The 18,469-nt window shown below is 45.3% G+C and overlaps 1 protein-coding gene and 1 pseudogene across 2 annotated transcripts in view; both read right to left on the reverse strand.

Annotated features, from left to right (window-relative positions):
* LOC137316523 (dedicator of cytokinesis protein 2-like) overlaps positions 1 to 18,469 on the reverse strand; it is a 1,021,473-nt gene that overhangs the window by 814,262 nt on the left and 188,742 nt on the right. The gene's annotated exons all lie outside the window — the stretch shown is intronic.
* On the reverse strand, positions 12,504 to 12,601 carry LOC137331356 (U6 spliceosomal RNA; annotated as a pseudogene).

Genomic DNA, 18,469 nt, shown 5'->3' on the forward strand with positions numbered 1-18,469 from the left:
GGATTAAAGGGACAGTGGCAGCATGGATACAAAATTGACTAAGTGACAGGAAACAGAGAGTAGTTGAGAATGGTTGTTTTTCAGATTGGAGGGACGTATACAGCGATGACACCCAGGAGTCGGTATTAGGAACACTGCTCTTTTTGATATATATTAATGACCTGAACTTGGATATAGAGGGTATAATTTCAAAGTTTACAGATGACATGAAACTCGGAAAAGTAGTAAACAGTGAGGGGGATAGTGACAGGCTTCAAGAGGACATAGACAGGCTGATGAAATGGGCAGACACATGGCAGATGCAATTTAAAACGGAGAAGTGCGAAGTGATGCATTTTAGTAGGAAGAATGAGGAGAGGCAATATAAGCTAAATGGTACAATTTTAAAGGGGGTGTAAGAACAGAGAGACATAACATAAGAACATAAGAAATAGGAGCAGGAGTAGGCCATACCACCCATCGAGCCTGCTCCGCCATTCAATCAGATCATGGCTGATCTTCGACCTCAACTCCATTTTCCCGCCTGCCCCCCATATCCCATGATTCCCCTAGAGTCCAAAAATCTATCGATCTCAGTCTTGAATATATTTAATGACTCAGCATCCACAGCCCTCTGGGGCAGAGAATTCCAAAGATGTACAACCCTCTGCATGAAAAAATTCCTCCTCATCTCAGACCTGAGGATATACGTACACAAATCTTTGAAGGTGGCAGGACAAGTTGAGAAGGCTGTTAAAAAAGTATATGGGATCCTGGGCTTTATAAACCGAAGCATGGTGTACAAAAGCAGGAAATTATGCTAAACCTTTATAAATCACTGTTAGGTCCCAGCTGGAATATTGTGTCCAATTCTGGGCACCACACTTTAGGAAGGATGTCAAGGTCTTAGAGAGGATGCAGAAGAGATTTATTAGAATGGTACCAGGGATGCAGGACTTCAGTTACGTGGAGAAACTAGAGAAGCTGGGGTTGTTCTCCTTAAAACAGATAAGGTTAATTGGTGTTTTAATGGAGGTGTTCAAAATCATGAAAGGTTCTGATAGAGTAAAAGACTAAATAAGGAAAAACTGTTTTCAGTGGGAGAAGGGTCTGTATCCAGTGGACAGATTTAAGATAATTGACAAAAGAACTGGAGGCGACATGAGGAGAAATTTTTTGATGCAGAGAGATGTTATGATCTGGAATGCGCTGCCTGAAAGGGTGGTGGAAGCAGATTCAATCGTAACTTTCTAAAGGGAATTGGATAAATGCTTGAAGGTAAAAAATTTGCAGGGCTATGGGAAATTGGGAATGGGACCTGTCCTAGTATCTCTTTATGTGGCTCAGTGTGAAATGTTGTCTGATTACACTCTTATGAAGCGTCTTGGGACGTTAAAATCACTATATAAATGCAAGTTGTTGTTGTATGGGGTGGCACTCATGCATTCAGGCTCCTGCTCTGTACTGAGTTTGCTGGACCCAGGTCAGCAATGGAGGTTCAGTGGAGATAACAGTATCAAAACATTTGCTTTCTGGATTGCTTCGTCCAAGCTGTTAGCCGAGTTGGAGCATCCCTAACTGATTCCAGAAGACCATCAACAACAAAAATTGGAGAGAAGTGCAGTACACCTACATTGTCCATTGTTGCTTAATTTTTCCTAAATCACCTTCTTCGAGTTGCATGCATCAACATTTCATTTTTAGTGCTTTTGGCAATTTCTCTCAATGAGGAGGTGTACTAGATGAAGAATTAATAGTGCATATTGCTGTGGTGTCTCCAGCAACTCCTTACAAGGGCTACATCTAAAAGCGCATCAGTGCTGGTCAATGATCAAGGCATAAATGTTGCCTTCAATACCCACTGATGGCTCCTTGAGTAAAAGAAAGGAAGACTTGCATTTATGAAGAACCTTTCATGACCTCAGGACGTTCCAAAGCGCTTTACAGCCATTGACGTACTTTTGAAGTGAGGTCATTGTTGTAATGTAGGAAACATGGCAGCCGATTTGCACACAGCAAGATCCCACAAACAGCAATGTGACAATGACCAGGTAATCTGTTTAAGTGATGTTGATTAGGGGGCAAACATTGGCCAGGACACCAGGAAGAACTCACCTGCTCCTCTTCAAAATAGTGCCACTGGATCGTTGATGTTCACCTGAGAGGGCAGATGTGGCCTCGCATTAATGTCTTATCCAAAGGATGGCACCTTCTACAGGGCAGCACTCCCTCAGGGCTGCACTGAAGTGTCAGCCTGGATTTTGTGCTCCTGTTCCCAGAGTGGGACTTGAACCTACAACCTTCTGACTCAGAGGTAAGAGTGCTACCAACTGAGCCACGGCTGTAAATGTATTGTCCAAATATGGAACTAACCCGGCAGGCTCCAATCCCTGCTGTAATGTGCAGAGCAGCAGTCAGGACACTGTAATTGGCCCATTGCCTAGGAACAGGAGCAGGCCTTTCGAGCCTGTTCCACCATTCAAATAGATCATCGCTGATCTGTACCTCAACTCCATTTATCCCAGAGGGGAAAATTGCTAGCGTTTCCCACTCCAGATCATTGTCCAACGTCCCTTGCTAAAAAGTGAGTTGAGGTCGGATGAGGGTAGGACCAGTCTTGACTGTGATACTCCCCATAATAAAATAGCCAGTGAACATGTAATGTCCACCGGCCACTGTGCCAGGTTGAACCAGACTGTTTGCAAACTCGGCATCCTATTTGATGCCTCTCTGTATCCTCCTCTAGACTCCGAGAACTCTAAAGTCCTCCAACTCTGCCCTCTTGTGCATTCCCTAATTCTTTTTCCCCGCCACTGGTTGCCTTCAGCCACGTGGGCCCTACACTTAATTTCCCTTCCCAAACCTCTCTGCCTGCACACCTCCTTTAAGAACCCCCTTAAAACCCACCTCTTTGACCACCTTTCAGTCACCCCTCCTAATATCTCCTTCTTTGGCCCGGTGTCCATCTCTGTCTGATTATGATTCTCTGAAGTGCTTTTCTACGTTAAAGATACCACATGTTGTTGTTTTTGCAGTGAAGTACCGGAGGACGCCTTGGAATTCTGTCCCGAATGAATCGGTGCCTTTGGGAGAGGAGCTGAGAAAACTAGAAGGACAAAACAAAAGAAAATAACAAACACCACAGCCTCCACCACTGAGGGCAAGAGCAGCAATGACGTGGGAACACCATCACCTCCAGGTTCCCCTCCGAGTCACACACCACCCTGACTTGGACATATGTCGGCTGTTCCTGCATCATCACTGGGTCAATAGCTTGGAACTCCCTTCATAGCATCACGTTGGGAAAACCTTCACCACACGGACTGCAACGGTTCAACAAGAAGGCCCACCACCACCTTCTCAAGAGCAACTAGGGATGGACAATAGAATTACATAGAATGTACAGCTTACTAACAGTCCAATCGGCCCAACTGATCTAAGCCGGTGTTTATGCTCCACACGAGCCTCCTCCCACCCCTTTTCGTCTAACCCTATCAGCATAATAAGTACGGTCTTACCAACATCACCCACATCCCAAGAACAAACAAAAAAGACAATTGCTGCAGTTGAATTTAAGCCTGAAGCAGCGCATTTATCAAGGAAAAAATATCTGTGCGTAAAATGCATTTGTTTATCAGTGTTATCTATTGTTTTTGTTTAAATGTAATTATTGAATACAAACATTAAATGAACTAGAATATAAAGACCTGGAAGTTGAGTTCACTAGTTCTCTTGTAGACTTTATAGATGTCCCATCTAATCATTAAAACATTTCAGTGAACAGTGAAAATATAATAAATAGTCAGCACGGATTTCAAAAGGGAAGGTCATGTTTGACCAAACTTATTGAATCCTTTGAAGAAGTAACAGAAAGGGTAGATAAGGGTGATGTAGTAGGTGTAATATATTTGGATTTTCGAAAGGTCTTCGATAAGCTACCACATAGTAGATTCATGACTAAGATGCATGTGGAGTCAGGGGTCAAGGATCAGGATGGATAGCAAGCTGGCTACAAAACAGAAAAGAGAGTCGGGGTTTAAGGTGGTTACTCAGACTGGCAAAAGGTGGGAAGTGGTGTTCCACAGGGATCGATGCTGGGACCACTGTTGTTCACAATTTACATAAATGATTTGGACTCGGGAATCGGAAGAAAATGTCAAAATTTGCAGACGACTCCAAATTAGGGTGTATAGTTAATACCGAGGAGGACTGCAACAAAATACAGGAAGACATTAATAAACTTGCAGAATGGGCGTGTAATTGGCAAATTAATTTCAATATAGATAAGTGTGAGGTGGTACATTTTGGTAGGAAGATTAAGGAGGCCACAAATTCCTTGGAAAATAAGAGTCCAAATGTGATAGAGGAGCAGAGGGATCTGGGGTTACAGATACACAAATCACTAAAAGTAGCGATGCAGGTTAACAAGACCATAAAATAGGCAAACCAAGCACTGGGTTCATTTCTAGGGGGATAGAACTAAAAAGCAGAGAAGTTATGTTAAACCTGTATAGAACCTTGGTTAGACCACATTTGGAATACTGTGAACAGTTCTGGTCTCCATATTATAAAAAGGATATAGAGGCCCTGGAGAAGGTGCAAAAAAGATTTACTGGGATGGTTCCAGAGCTGAGAGGTTATACCCATCAGGAAAGATTGAACAGACCGGGGCTTTTTTCTCCAGAAAAGAGAAGGCTGAGGAGTGACCTGATAGAGGTCTTTAAGATTATGAAAGGGTTTTGATAGGGTGGACGTAGAGAAGATGTTCCCACTTGTGGAGGAAACCAAAACTAGGGGCCATAAATATAAGATAGTCACTAATAAATCCAATGGGGAATTCAGGAGAAACTCCTTTATCCGGAGGGTGATTAGAATGTGGAACTTGGTACCACAAGGAGTAGTTGAGGCGGCTAACGTAAATGCATTTAAGGGGAAGCTAGATAAACACTTGAGGGAGAAAGGAATAGAAGGATGCAGTAAGGAGGGAGGAGGCTCGTGTGGAGCATAAACACTGGCATGGAATTGTTGGGCTGAAGAGCCTGTGTCTGTGCTGTACATTCTATGTAATTCTATGTCCTGTGTTTTTCAAGATTAAACAGTAAAAACTATTTTATCGTTTTCTAAGAGGCATGTTGTCATCATGAAATAGTGTTTGGGAAATGCTTTTCACTCCCAGTTTTGTTTTTTTACTGTTGTAAGTCATGAGATAGATCTAGACGAGGAAAGATCATTTTTTTCATTCGTTCATGGGATGTGGGCGTCGCTGGCGAGGCCGGCATTTATTGCACATCCCTAATTGCTCGAGAAGGTGGTGGTGAGCTGCCTTCTTGAACCGCTGCAGTCCTTGTGGTGAAGGTTCTCCCACAGTGCTGTTAGGTAGCGAGTTCCAGGATTTTGACCCAGCGACGATGAAGGAACGGCGATATATTTCCAAGTCGGGATGGTGTGTGACCTGGAGGGGAACGTGCAGGTGGTGTTGTTCCCATGTGCCTGCTGCTCTTGTCCTTCTAGGTGGTAGAAGTCGCGGGTTTGGAAGGTGCTATCGAAGAAGCCTTGACGAGATGTTGCAGTACATCCTGTAGATGGTACACACTGCAGCCATGGTGCGCCGATGGTGAAGGGAGTGAATGTTTCAGGTGGTGGATGGGGTGCCAATCAAGCGGGCTGCTTTGTCCTGGATAGTGTCGAGCTTCTTGAATGTTGTTGGAGCTGCACTCATCCAGGCAAGTGGAGAGTATTCCATCAAACTCCTGACTTGTGCCTTGTAGATGGTGGAAAGGCTTTGGGGAGTCAGGAGGTGAGTCACTTGCCACAGAATACCCAGCCTCTGACCTGCTCTTATAGCCACAGTATTTATATGGCTAGTCCAGTTAAGTTTCTGGTCAATGGTGACCCCCAGGATGTTGATGGTGGGGGATTCGGCGATGGTAATGCGGTTGAATGTCAAGGGGAGGTGGTTAGACTCTCTCTTGTTGGAGATGGTCATTGCCCGGCACTTGTCTGGTGCGAATGTTACTTGCCACTTATCAGCCCAAGCCTGGATGTTGTCCAGGTCTTGCTGCATGCGGGCTCGGACTGCTTCATTATCTGAGGGGTTACGAATGGAACTGAACACTTTGCAATCATCAGCGAACATCCCCATTTCTGACCTTATGATGGAGGGAAGGTCATTGATGAAGTAGCTGAAGATGGTTGGGCCGAGGACTCTGCCCTGAAGAACTCCTGCAGCAATGTCCTGGGGCTGAGATGATTGGCCTCCAACAACCACAACCATCTTCCTTTGTGCTCGGTATGACTCCAGCCACTGGAGAGTTTTCCCCGATTCCCATTAATTTAAATTTTACTAGGACTCCTTGGTGCCACACTCAGTCAAATGCTGCCATGATATCAAGGGCAGTCACTCACCTCACCTCTGGAATTCAGCTCTTTTGTCCATGTTTGGACCAAGGTTGTAATGAGGTCTGGAGCCGAGTGGTCCTGGCGGAACCCAAACTGAGCATCGGAGAGAAAGTTATTGTTGAGTAAGTGCCGTTTGATAGCACTGTCGACGACACTTTCCATCACTTTGCTGATGATTGAGAGTAGACTGATGGGGCGGTAATTGACCGGATTGGATTTGTCCTGCTTTTTGTGGACAGGACATACCTGGGCAATTTTCCACATTGTTGGGTAGATGCCAGTGTTGTCGCTGTACTGGAACAGCTTGGCCTGGAGGTGAGGCTAGTTCTGAAGCACAAGTTTTCAGCACTACAGCTGGGATGTTGTTGGGACCCATCGCCTTTGCTGTATCCAGTGCACTCAGCCGTTTCTTGATATCACGTGGAGTGAATTGAATTGGCTGAAGACTGGCTTCTGTGATGTTGGGGATATCGGGAGGAGGTCGAGATGGATCATTCACTCGGCACTTCTGGCTGAAGATGGTTGCAAATGCTTCAGCCTTGTCTTTTGCACTCATGTACTGGACTCCGCCATCATTGAGGATGGGGATGTTCATGGAGCCTCGTCCTCCCGTTATTTGTTTAATTGTCCACCACCATTCACGACTGGATGTGGCAGGACTGCAGAGCTTTGATCTGATCCGTTGGTTGTGGAATCGCTTAGCTCTGTCTATAGCATGTTGCTTCCACTGTTTAGCATGCATGCAGTCCTGAGTTGTAGCTTCACCAGGATGGCACCTCATTTTTAGGTACGCCTGGTGTTGCTCCTGGCATGCTCTTCTACACTCTTCATTGAACCAGGGTTGACCCCCTGGCTTGTTGGTAATGGTAGAGTGAGGAATATGCCAGGCCATGAGGTTACAGATTGTGCTGGAATACAATTCTGCTGCTGCTGATGGCCCACAGCGCCTCATGGATGCCCAGTTTTGAGCTGCTAGATCTGCTCTGAATCTATCCCATTTAGCACGGTGGTAGTGCCACACAACACTATCTGAGTGCCCATCTGAGATCATCTACTCAACAAGACCCTATAATAATGATGCAAGTTGGGCTCCAGCTCCACAGCTGCTGGTAGATATCCAATTCCTCAATCAAGTAGCTAAACAGTGAGTGTTAACAGGATATTCAATCATGGGGTGGCATCACAGTTAACCACAATCTTGTCTCCGCCCAATGTCCACACCTGTGCCTATCCCTGCAATGGCCACTGCATAGTACTCAGGATCAGGAGCCTTGATCATGGGATGCTGAAGCTAATCGTAGCTCTTCTATCACCAGCTCGCCTAGCATTAGCACGGACTAGAAATCAAACCTCAGACCTTCTTCATTTGTTTGGCTCAATACTGCACCATGCATTGCCATTACTTCTGAACCACTGGGGGAGCCCCGAGGACTTTGTTTTCTTTGGAAAGGAAGGAGAAGCAGAAAAGTCGAGTACTGTTTTCATCAAGATGGCAACACATGCGACTGATGCAATTAAGATCGGCCCACTTGAGTCAGAGAGCCAACGGTTATAGGAGAGGACATAAGGCTGGAGGAGGTTGCAGACGCAGGGAGGGACAAGCTTCTGGAGGGGTTTTAAGATGACGGCAAAGATTTTAAATTCAACATGTTGGGGACAGGGAGTCAGTGTAGATCAGTGAAGATGGGGGATGGGGGATGGGGTGATGGCCAGGTGGGGCTTCATGTAGATTGACTACAGCTGGCTGAGATGTGAATGAGTTGGGGTTTTATGGAGAGTGGCGAATAGAAGGCCAGCAAAGAAGGTAGCAGAGAAATCAAGTCTAAAGTTTACCAAAGCATGGATAACAGGTTAGTGGCAGTGGTCATGAGGTAGGGGTGGACGCCAGTGGTAGCGCAGGGCTGGAAGTAAGTCAGTCCTGGTAATGGTTAGTTCCTTTGTCATTCTGAGAAATCAAGGCAACTTGCAGGATGATTAAGAGGTACACTCCCTACATAAGGAATTAGGTGATTAGAACTAAATCAGAATATGCTATAGAGGGAGGGACATCTGTTTCAAGGTTTGGGTCTGACTTGGACTGATGAGAAGAAAGCTCCCTCTGTCTGTTGGCTGTGAGAGGCCAATGTAAACTGTTTTTTAAAATTCATTCTCAGGATGTGGGCGTCGCTGCCAAGGCCTGCGTTTATTGCCCGTCACTAATTGCCCTTTGAGAAGGTGGTGCTGGTGAAGGTACTCTCACAGTGCTGTTAGATAGGGAATGCCAGGATTTTGATCCAGCAACAATGAAGGATTCTTTTGTGCCTCTCTAGCAGTTTGATACGACTGAGTGGCTCGCTAGCCCATTTCAGAGAGCAGTTAAGAGTCAACCAAGTTGTTTTGGGACTGGAGTTACATATAGGCCCAGACCGGGTAATGACGACAGGTTTTCTTCCCTAAACAACATTGGTGAGCCAGTTGGATTTTTACGACAATCCGACAGCTTCATGGTCACTTATACTGGTGCCAGTTTTTCATTTCCAGATTTTTAATTTTTTTTTGATTGAATTCAAATTCTCAAACTGCCATCGTGGGATTTGAACTCATGTTCTCTGATCCAGCAACAGTTAGGACAATAGGTTTGCCCAGAGCACGAATCTGCCCTTAATTGGACACTAACATGGGAATTGTAAAAAAAAGACTTCATAAGGATAGTAGAAAAAGGGATGATGAAATGGATGCTCTTTTGATGTTACGATCAAGGTACATTGTTGAGTTAGAGTAGAGGGATCATCACGCTATTCCTGACCATGAGTTCAAGGTACTGAGTGCTAAAATACACCAAGAAATGCATTCAGCAGGGTCATAGTATTCATAGTTAAAGAATATCTTCCAAGAATTTAGTCAGAAGCTTCTTTGTTACAATTTCTAATGGTGACCTTGAAAATGTAGGTTTGTGAATCAGGAGCCTGTCGACCGATTACATGACAAACAACAACAACTTGCATTTATATAGCGCCTTTAACGTAAGGAGAATAACCCAAGGCGCTTCACAGGAGCGATTATCAAACAAAATCTGACACCGAGCCATATAAGGAGATATTAGGACAGGTGAAAGAGGCAGGTTTTAAGCAGCGTCTTAAAGGAGGAGAGAGAGGTAGAGAGGCGGAGAGGTTTAGGGAGGGAATTCCAGAGCTTAGGGCCTAGACAGCTGAAGGCACGGCTGCCAATGGTGGAGCGATGAAAATTGGGAATGCGCAAGAGGCCAGAATTGGAGGAGTGCAGAGATTTCGGAGGCTGCAGGGCTGGAGAAGGTTACAGAGATAGGGAGAGGCAAGGCCACGGAGGGATTTGAAAACATGAATGTGAATTTTAAAATCGAAACGTTATCAGACCAGGAGCCAACGTAGATCAGCGAGCACAGGGGTGATGGGCGAACGGGACTAGGTGCGAGTCAGGATATGGGCGGCAGAGTTTTGGATGAGCTCAAGTTTATGGAGGGTGGAAAATGGGAGGCCGGCCAGGAGAGCATTGGAATAGTCGAGTCTGGAGGTAACGAAGGCATGGATGAGGGTTTCAGCAGCAGATGAGATGTTAGGACATCTAGCTCCAATCTTAAATGCGCTTGTGATTATTACATTTAGGTTAATCTCACTCAGGAGACATTTCGTGGGGAGAGGCTTAGAGACGTCAGAAACAACTGCTGGTTTCAAGAATCAGCTGAAGCTTTTCCATTGATAAACAGCCTATTACTTTTAATTGTGGTTGCTCCAGATTGGAACAAAATTGCATTCAAAGCAGCGTTTTATCTTTTATCAGGAGTCTAATTGAAAATTGCTACCGTTTATGTTGCTTCCTTTTATAAGAATTGCTGGGCAGCTTGTGTGACTCATTCCATTAAAGAATGACTAAAACAACACACCTCCACCCACCTCTATCCATCAGCGTGTCATGTCCATCTGTGCCTTGTTCAAAAACAAGCTAAATTGGACAATGTGGAGGAGGGTAAATATCTGTGGTGACAACTAGCATAAGTTTTCAATTTGGATTAATGATACTGCAAAATTTTTTCACTTCAATTTTTTTTTATTCGTTCATGGGATGTGGGTGTCGCTGGTAAGACCAGCATTTATTGCCCATCCCTAATTGCCCTTGAGAAGGTGGTGGTGAGCCGCCTTCTTGAATCGCTGCAGTCCGTGTGGTGAAGGTTCTCCCACAGTGCTGTTAGGAAGGGAGTTCCAGGATTTTGACCCAGTGATGATGAAGGAACGGTGATATATTTCCAAGTCGGGATGGTGTGTGACTTCGAGGGGAACGTGCAGGTGGTGTTGTTCCCATGTGCCTGCTGCCCTTGTCCTTCTAGGTGGTAGAGGTCGCGGGTTTGAGAGGTGCTGTCGAAGAAGCCTTGGCGAGTTGCCGTGTTGCATCCGGTGGATGGTACACACTGCAGCCATAGTGCACCGGTGGTGAAGGGAGTGAATGTTTAGAGTGGTGGATGGGGTGCCAATCAAGCAGGTTGCTTGGTCCTGGATGGTGTTGAGCTTCTTGAGTGTTGTTGGAGCTGCACTCATCCAGGCAAGTGGAGAGTATTCCATCACACTCCTGACTTGTGCCTTGTGGATGGTGGAAAGGCTATGGGGAGTCAGGAGGTGAGTCACTCGCCACAGAATACCCAGCCTCTGACCTGCTCTTGTAGCCACAATATTTATATGGCTGGTCCAGTTAAGTTTCTGGTCAATGGTGACCCCCAGGATGTTGATGGTGTAAGGTGACTACACTCCAAATGTAAGGTTAAAGGTGCAGTGTCACCCTGTGGCTCAATGGGTAGCACTCTCACCTCTGAGTCAGAAAGATCGTGGGTTCAAGTCCCACTCCAGAGACTTGAGCACATAATCCAGGCTGACACTCCCAGTACAGTACTGGGGGAACTCCGCACTGTCAGAGGTGCCACCTTTTGGATGAGATGTTAAACCGAGGCCCCGTCTCCCCTCTCGGGGACGTAAAAGATCCCACGGCACTATTTGGAAGAAGAGCAGGGGAGTTCTCCCTCGTGTCCTGACCAATATTCATTCCTCAACCAACATCACTAAAACTGATTATTTGGTCATTATCACATTGCTGTTTGCGGGACCTTGCTGTGCGCAAATTGGCTGCCGAGTTTCCTACATTACAACAGTGACTACACTTCAAAAGTACTTCATTGGCTGTAAAGCGTTTTGGAACGTCCTGAGATTGTGAAATGCTGGAAAATGGGATTAGGCTGGGTGGCTCATTATCGACTGGCGCAGACACGATGGGGCGAATGGCCTCCTTCTGTGCGGTAAATTTTCTAATGATTTTCTATAAAGTTTTTTTTTCATTTATACTTTGATTTCTGCTTTGCATCAATCCATAGTTTTGAAATAAACAACAACAACAACTTGCATTTATATAGTACCTTTAGCTCATAAAAACATCTCAAGGTACTTTACAGGAGCGTTATCAGACAAAATCAGACACCGAGCCATGTAAAGAAATATTAGGACAGGTGAGTAAAAGCTTGGTCAAAGAGGTAGGTTTTAAAGGAGGAGAGCGAAGTAGAGAGGCGGAGAGGTTTAGGGAGGGAATTCCAGAACTTGGGGCCTAGGCAGCTGAAGGCACGGCCACCAATGGTGGAACGATTAAAATGCACAAGAGGCCAGAATTGGAGGAGCACAGGGATCTCGGAGGGTTGTAGGGCTGGAGGGGGTTACAGAGATAGGAAGGGGGAGTCTCTGAGATGGTCGTCTCACTTTGCTGTGGTTTGATACCACATATAAATCCAGTGTGGGGTCAAACCTAGATTATAAAGTGCTTAAGTCTCGCGTTAAATCCACATTATCCAAAGTCCATATACGATTCCTCTGTCATGGATTCCCCCAACACCTGTTAATCTCTTACTTTAAGGAACACTAAGTTCCTTACTTTAATGGCCTTGTAAAAAATAAAATGAGCAGTGATGCTATTATATTGAGAACCCTCAATGCCCCTTCTCAACAGATATTGATCCATACCTAAAATATTGTATTTTTAATTATAGATTTCTAAATATAATTAATAAAACACAAAGTTCTGACAAAGGGCGTTCACCTAAAATTGTTCACGGCTTTTCAGGTGCTGACAGAATTGCTGCGTATTTCTAGAAATTTCCGATTTTGCATGTGGTCATTGCACAGGGGCCATGCTAATTTTCTCTGTATCCTTCCATTGAGAAAAAGGCCCAGTTTTTATATTCTTATTTGTATTTCCTCGTACCCTAGAGATAACAGGAGGCCTACAATCTACTCCTGGCCTTTTCTCAAAGCCACTCAGTGGGTATTGGGAGGCTCAAAGATTTCGAGGAGCTTGTTGAGCATTCTTCCACTTCCAGTGGTACAGTTATTTTCCCAATTTGCTCAGCACCTCTCCCCCTGTGCCTCCCACCAACTGCCTGTGCCTACCTGAGATTGGCAAGACCAAGAGCCACGTATCGCAGTGCCCGAATGCGATGGTAGGTTTTCATCATCACATTATGAGTACGATTCCCCTTTAATACAAATTCATGCAGCAATAAATTGAGGGGAGAAAATTCACAGAGAAAACTAGTGATAAAAGAGAATTTTATTTTAATATAAATCAGCCCTTGATAGTTCTGCAGATAAATACATTGCTCAATGTGTTACTGAGCTTGGGTTCAGCCCCTGGTCCCTGCTGAGTTAGCTGTTCTCAGATAAGGTGGTGTGATAGTTAGCCTCCAAACCCCTGGATTACAGGAAAACCCAACACCTGTGAAGCTGGTATAAAGCCCTGGTTAGACCACATCTGGAGTACTGTGTTCAGTTCTGAACACCGCTCCTCAGGAAGGATATATTGGCCTTGGAGGGGGTGCAGCGCAGATTCACCAGAATGATACCAGGGCTAAAAGGGTTAAATTATGAGGACAGGTTGCAAAGACGAGGTTTGCATTCCCTTGAGTATAGAAGATTAAGGGGTGATCTAATTGAGGTATTTAAGATGATTAAAGAATTTGATAAAGGTAGATAGAGAGAAACTATTTCCTCTGGTGGGGGAGCCCAGTACAAGGGGGCACAGTCTTTTAAATTAGAGCTAGGCCATTCAGGGGTGATGTCAGGAAGCACTTCTTCACACCAAGAGTAGTGGAAATCAGGAATTCGCTCCCTCAAAAAGCTGGGGATCAATTGAGACTGGGGATCAATTGAAAAATTCAATTCCTGTTCCTATGTACCCCAGTACGTTTCGACACCTACAGAAAAGGAGGTACTGTAACAGAAAGGTTCTCTGCAATATTTGGAGGTTCTGCTGAAACTAGCATTTCCCAGTAGGTTTATAGTCAACTTCTGCACTTGGAATTGTGCTTTGAAACCATTTTCCAGTCCTCAGGGTTAAACATATAATCAACCCCATTAATAATTAATTATGTATTAACTGAGCCTTTTTGTTCCCATTAAACCGTAATTAGTTAATCAAAAACAACAAATCCATATTCTCTAACCAAGCACATTTCTTTCTTTTCATACAGCTAACCAATGTTTTTTTTGTCCTGTCTGTTCATCAGTTGGTCAAGGCTCGCTGACTGGACAGTGTTCCTCAGGCTACATCTATACAATGCTTAGGTAAAGGCACGACAGATAGGGGAGAGATATTATTATTCCGTATGGGGAAAGATGTCTTTGTGCTTGAAAAGGAAAGAAAGAAGAGAAAGAGAGAGAGAGAAAGAAAAAAAAGGAAGACTTGCATTTACAGAGCGCCTTTCACGACCTCAGGCAATTTACAACCAATGCAGTACTTCTGAAGTGTAATCACTGTTGTAATGTAGGAAATGAGGCAGCCAATTTGCACACAGCAAGCTCCCACAAACAGCAATGAGACAACGACCAAATAATTTGCTCCCCTGCTCTTGAGATCCAGTACGTCCACCCGAGAGGGCAGACGGGGCCTCGGTTTAATGTCTCATCTGAAAGACGGCACCTCTGACAGTGCAGCACTCCCTCAGTACCACACTGGTGTGTCAGCCTAGACTTTGTGCTCAAGTCCCAAGTCAACACACAGCCTTCTAACTCAGAGGCGAGAGTGCTACCGACTGAGCCACGGCTGACGCCTGTAAATTAAGTCATGGACAGATGATGCCAAGCTTGGGTTTGGCATCAAAAATGAAGGATTGAAGCTCCACAGAGCTGAGGTCCTGGGAAGTTATCAGTGAGAGCTGGAGACGTTACAAATGTCTTCACTGCAATACAACAGCAATATAGCACCTTTAACGTAGTAAAACGTCCCAAGACGCTTCACAGGAGCGTAATCAGACAAAAAAATTACACTGAGCCAAAGAAAAAGACAAGTTTAGGATAAGAGGAAGAGTATATCGGACAACATATTTGAAACTTAAGAGGAGCAAAAGAGGAAAATTCAGAGGAGCAATGAAAATAATGGTATTGGTAAAAGAGAGGAACAACCAAGGTTGCAACAGAGAGAAAGGTTGGAGGCTAGAGGTGGAAGATGAGAAGCCAAATTTTGTCTCCTGTCCTGTGCGAGACACATGCTGAAAGAGCCTCCCAGATATTCGAGAAGCAGAACAAAGTCACTGATGCAATTAGTGCAATAACAAAATGGTGGCAGGAATGTGCTTATACCCATTAGTATCTAGAGTGCCACCACAACTACACAGAATTACATAGAAATTACAGCATAGAAGCAGGCCATTCGGCCCAACTGGTCTATGCCAGTGTTTATGCTCCACACGAGCTTCCTCCTATCCTCCCTCATGTACTTACCTAGCTTCCCCTTAAATGCATCTATGCTATTCGCCTCAACCACTCCACCTGATAGCAAGTTCCACATTCTAACCATTCTCTAGGTAAAGAAGTTTCTCCTGAATTCCTCATTGGATTTATTAGTGACTATCTTATATTTATGACCCCTAGTTTTGAACTCCCCTCACAAGTGGAACCATCTTCTCTAAGTCTATCCTATCAAACCCCTTCATAATTTTAAAGACCTATATTTGGTCACCCCTCAGCCTTCTCTTTTTCTAGAGGAAAGAGCCCCAGCCAGTTCAGTTTTTCCTGACTGTTATAACCTCTCGTTTCTGGTATCATCCTTGTAAATCTGTTCTTGCACCTTCTCCAGTGCTTCTATATCCTTATAGTAATATGGAGACCAGAACTGTGCACAGAACTCTAAGTGTGGTCTAACCAAGGTTCTATATAAGTTTAACGTAACTTCTCTGTTTTTCAATTCTCTTCCTCTAGAAATGAACCCCAGTGCTTTGTTTGCCTTTTTACGGCCTTGTTAACCTGCATTCCTACTTTTAATGATTGGGAAACTGGAAGTAAGTGAACACTAGGGATCTAGTGATCATTGTGTAGTTAGATTTTGTTAAGATTAAAGCCAAAAATTACAATCTAATGATACATGACTTTAGCTGAATAATCTTTAGAGCAATCAGAGGACTCTAGAGGGGAATTAAGTAGGAAGCAGAACTGGCAGATAACACAAGGAGAAACAGGGGTGATCAAATACTTGGTCAAAGAGAAAGATTTAAAGAAGGATCTTAAAGGATTAGAAAGAGATGGAAAGGTGAAATGGATAGGGAGGGAATTCCAGAGAGTAGAACCTAGACAGCTGAAGACACTTTCCTCATAATTCAGTCCCTCAACGGTCGGGATCGACCTTGAGGCTCTCCTCTGTGCATCGTCCTGGACCTGGGTGTTTCTCTTGTGGCTCAGTGACCAGAACTGCAGTATTCAAGAACTATGGTCCTGATTTTAACCCAGCCCGCTCTGCATGAACGGGACAGGAGAGTAGTTAAAATAGCGGGGTACGTTAGCGTCCTGTTCCCAACGCGTTCTGCCCCTACGCCATTTTAACCTCCAGGATTCCGGCAGAATGGAGGCTGCCCGCCACGTGGTCAGGCAGGGACCTTATTAAAATGGCAAAGTCACGGCCCGGTGACACCATCGACGTCACGATGCAAATTTCACTCCCAGGATCGGGAAGCCGGAACGCGAAGCTGTCGGCAATTAGCATCGGGCCAGGAGAGGCCCAGATAAGTGCTCCTCTTACGTTTTCTTAAGGTTCATTTTGGTCCAGACGGAGCAGGAGTTGGTCTTTGTGAGGAAACCTTGGGCTTTCTCTCCCTCCTTCCTCCGGCCGTGATTGTCTCGGACCCCCCTATCCCCACCCAGCGCCCCCACCCCCCCTCACCGCATCCCTTGGGTCCCTGGCGAACTCCACCCCCTCCCCCACCGCCAGCTCTTATGTCTTTCCCACCGGCATCGGGCGGGAGACAGTTCAGAGAAGGGTAAATGAAGCTCGGGAGTTAAAATAGCCCGGGCCTCAGGCTCATCTGTCTGCGGGAGTTTGCTGACCGCCCGCAACCCACCCACCCCGAGTTAAAAGCAGGGCTTATAAACTATATAGCATCAGCATGATGGCCTCAGACTTAAATTCTACTGTTTCACCAGTAAAGAGCCCATTATATGAATGTACACCTCCATGACGTAAAATATCCTGGGGGTGATTTTAAATCCCAAGAACGAGTGGGTTGGGGGCGGGTGGGAGTTGAAAATAGTTGTTTTTTTGGGTCGCAACCGCAAAATTTTCGGACTTTGCATTCCCAGTGGGAAGCCTGTACTTTTCCGGGCCAACGTTAAACCCGGAAATAAAGCCGGGTTGCGGTCGCGAGCCAAAAAACAACTATTTTCAACTCCCACCCGCCCCCCAACCCACCCGTTCTTGGGGTTTAAGATCACCCCCCCCCCTATTTTGCGAAGAGCGGGGGAGTTCTCTACAGTGTCCTGGCCAATATTTATCCCTCCACCAACACCTAAGTACAGATGACCTGGTCATTATCACATTGCTGTTTGTGGGACCTTGCTGTGTGCAAATTGGCTGCCACATTTCCTACATTGCAACAGTGACTTCACTTCAAAAAGTACTTTAGTGGCTGTAAAGTGGTTTAGGACATCCTGAGGTCGTGAAAGGCGCTATATAAATGCAAGTTCTTACTTTCTTTCTTTTAATGGTTAATCAGCATGTCGTCCATTTTCTTCCTCAATTTTGTAAGTCCTTCCTTACTCTTATTTGTATTGAATTTTATCTGCCATAATTCTGCCCACTTGCAAATGTTGTCTGGGTCCTTCTTATGTTTACCGTGGCTGGTACATCCACTGCCCCCTAGTTCAGTCATCATCTTTCAATTTGGCCATCCTACATTGTGTTTCCGAATCTCTGTAATTTATGTATCTCTGAAACAGTAGGGGCCCCACCTCCGATCCCAAGGGCTCTTGCCTCCCTTAACTTGTACCCGCTGCTTCCCCTGCCTTAGCCAATTCCTTAACCACCTCCAGGTTTTACCTAGGACACCCACTGCCTTAAGCTTGTTTAGTAGCCTTTCATGTGGAACTTTGTCAAAAGCTACCTGGAAATCTAGTTCTATTATCATAGGGTACTCCAATGTTTACTTGGGGCACCACTTCAAAAATGTCAAGGAGGTTGATCATCCAGGGTCTTCTGAAACCATGTTAGCTGCCAAATCATCCATATTTCACCGGATCAGTCTGAAAGGATCCCAAATGCTACAACAACAACAACTTGCATTTATATAGCGCCTTTAACCTAGTAAAACATCCCTAGGCACTTCTCAGAAGTGTAATCTGACAAAAAATTGACAAAGAAGGAGACATTAGAACAGATGACCAAATGCTTGGTCAAAGGGGTAGGTTTTTAAGAAGCGTCTTAAAGGAGGAGAGGGAGGCAAAGTGGTTTGGGGAGGGAATTCCACAGCTTCGGGTCGAGGCAGCCGAAAGCATGCCGCCAACGGTGAGGTGAAAGCAGTGGGGGATTCACAAGAGGACAGAGGTGGGGGAACGCAGAGTTCTTGGAGGGTCGTAGGGCTGGAGGAGGTCACAGAGACAGGGGGGGGGGGGGGGGGGGGGGGGGAGTCCATGGAAGGATTTGAAAGCAAGGATGAGAATTTTTAAAACTGAGGTGTTGGTGGACCGGGAGCCAACGTAAGTCAGCGGGCACAGGGGTGATGGGTGAACGGGACTTGGTGCGAGTTAGGATACGGGCAGCAGGGTTTTGGTTATGAGCTGCTAAT

Source organism: Heptranchias perlo, chromosome 1 (genome assembly GCF_035084215.1).
Source record: "Heptranchias perlo isolate sHepPer1 chromosome 1, sHepPer1.hap1, whole genome shotgun sequence".
In the NCBI taxonomy this organism is placed as follows: domain Eukaryota; kingdom Metazoa; phylum Chordata; class Chondrichthyes; order Hexanchiformes; family Hexanchidae; genus Heptranchias; species Heptranchias perlo.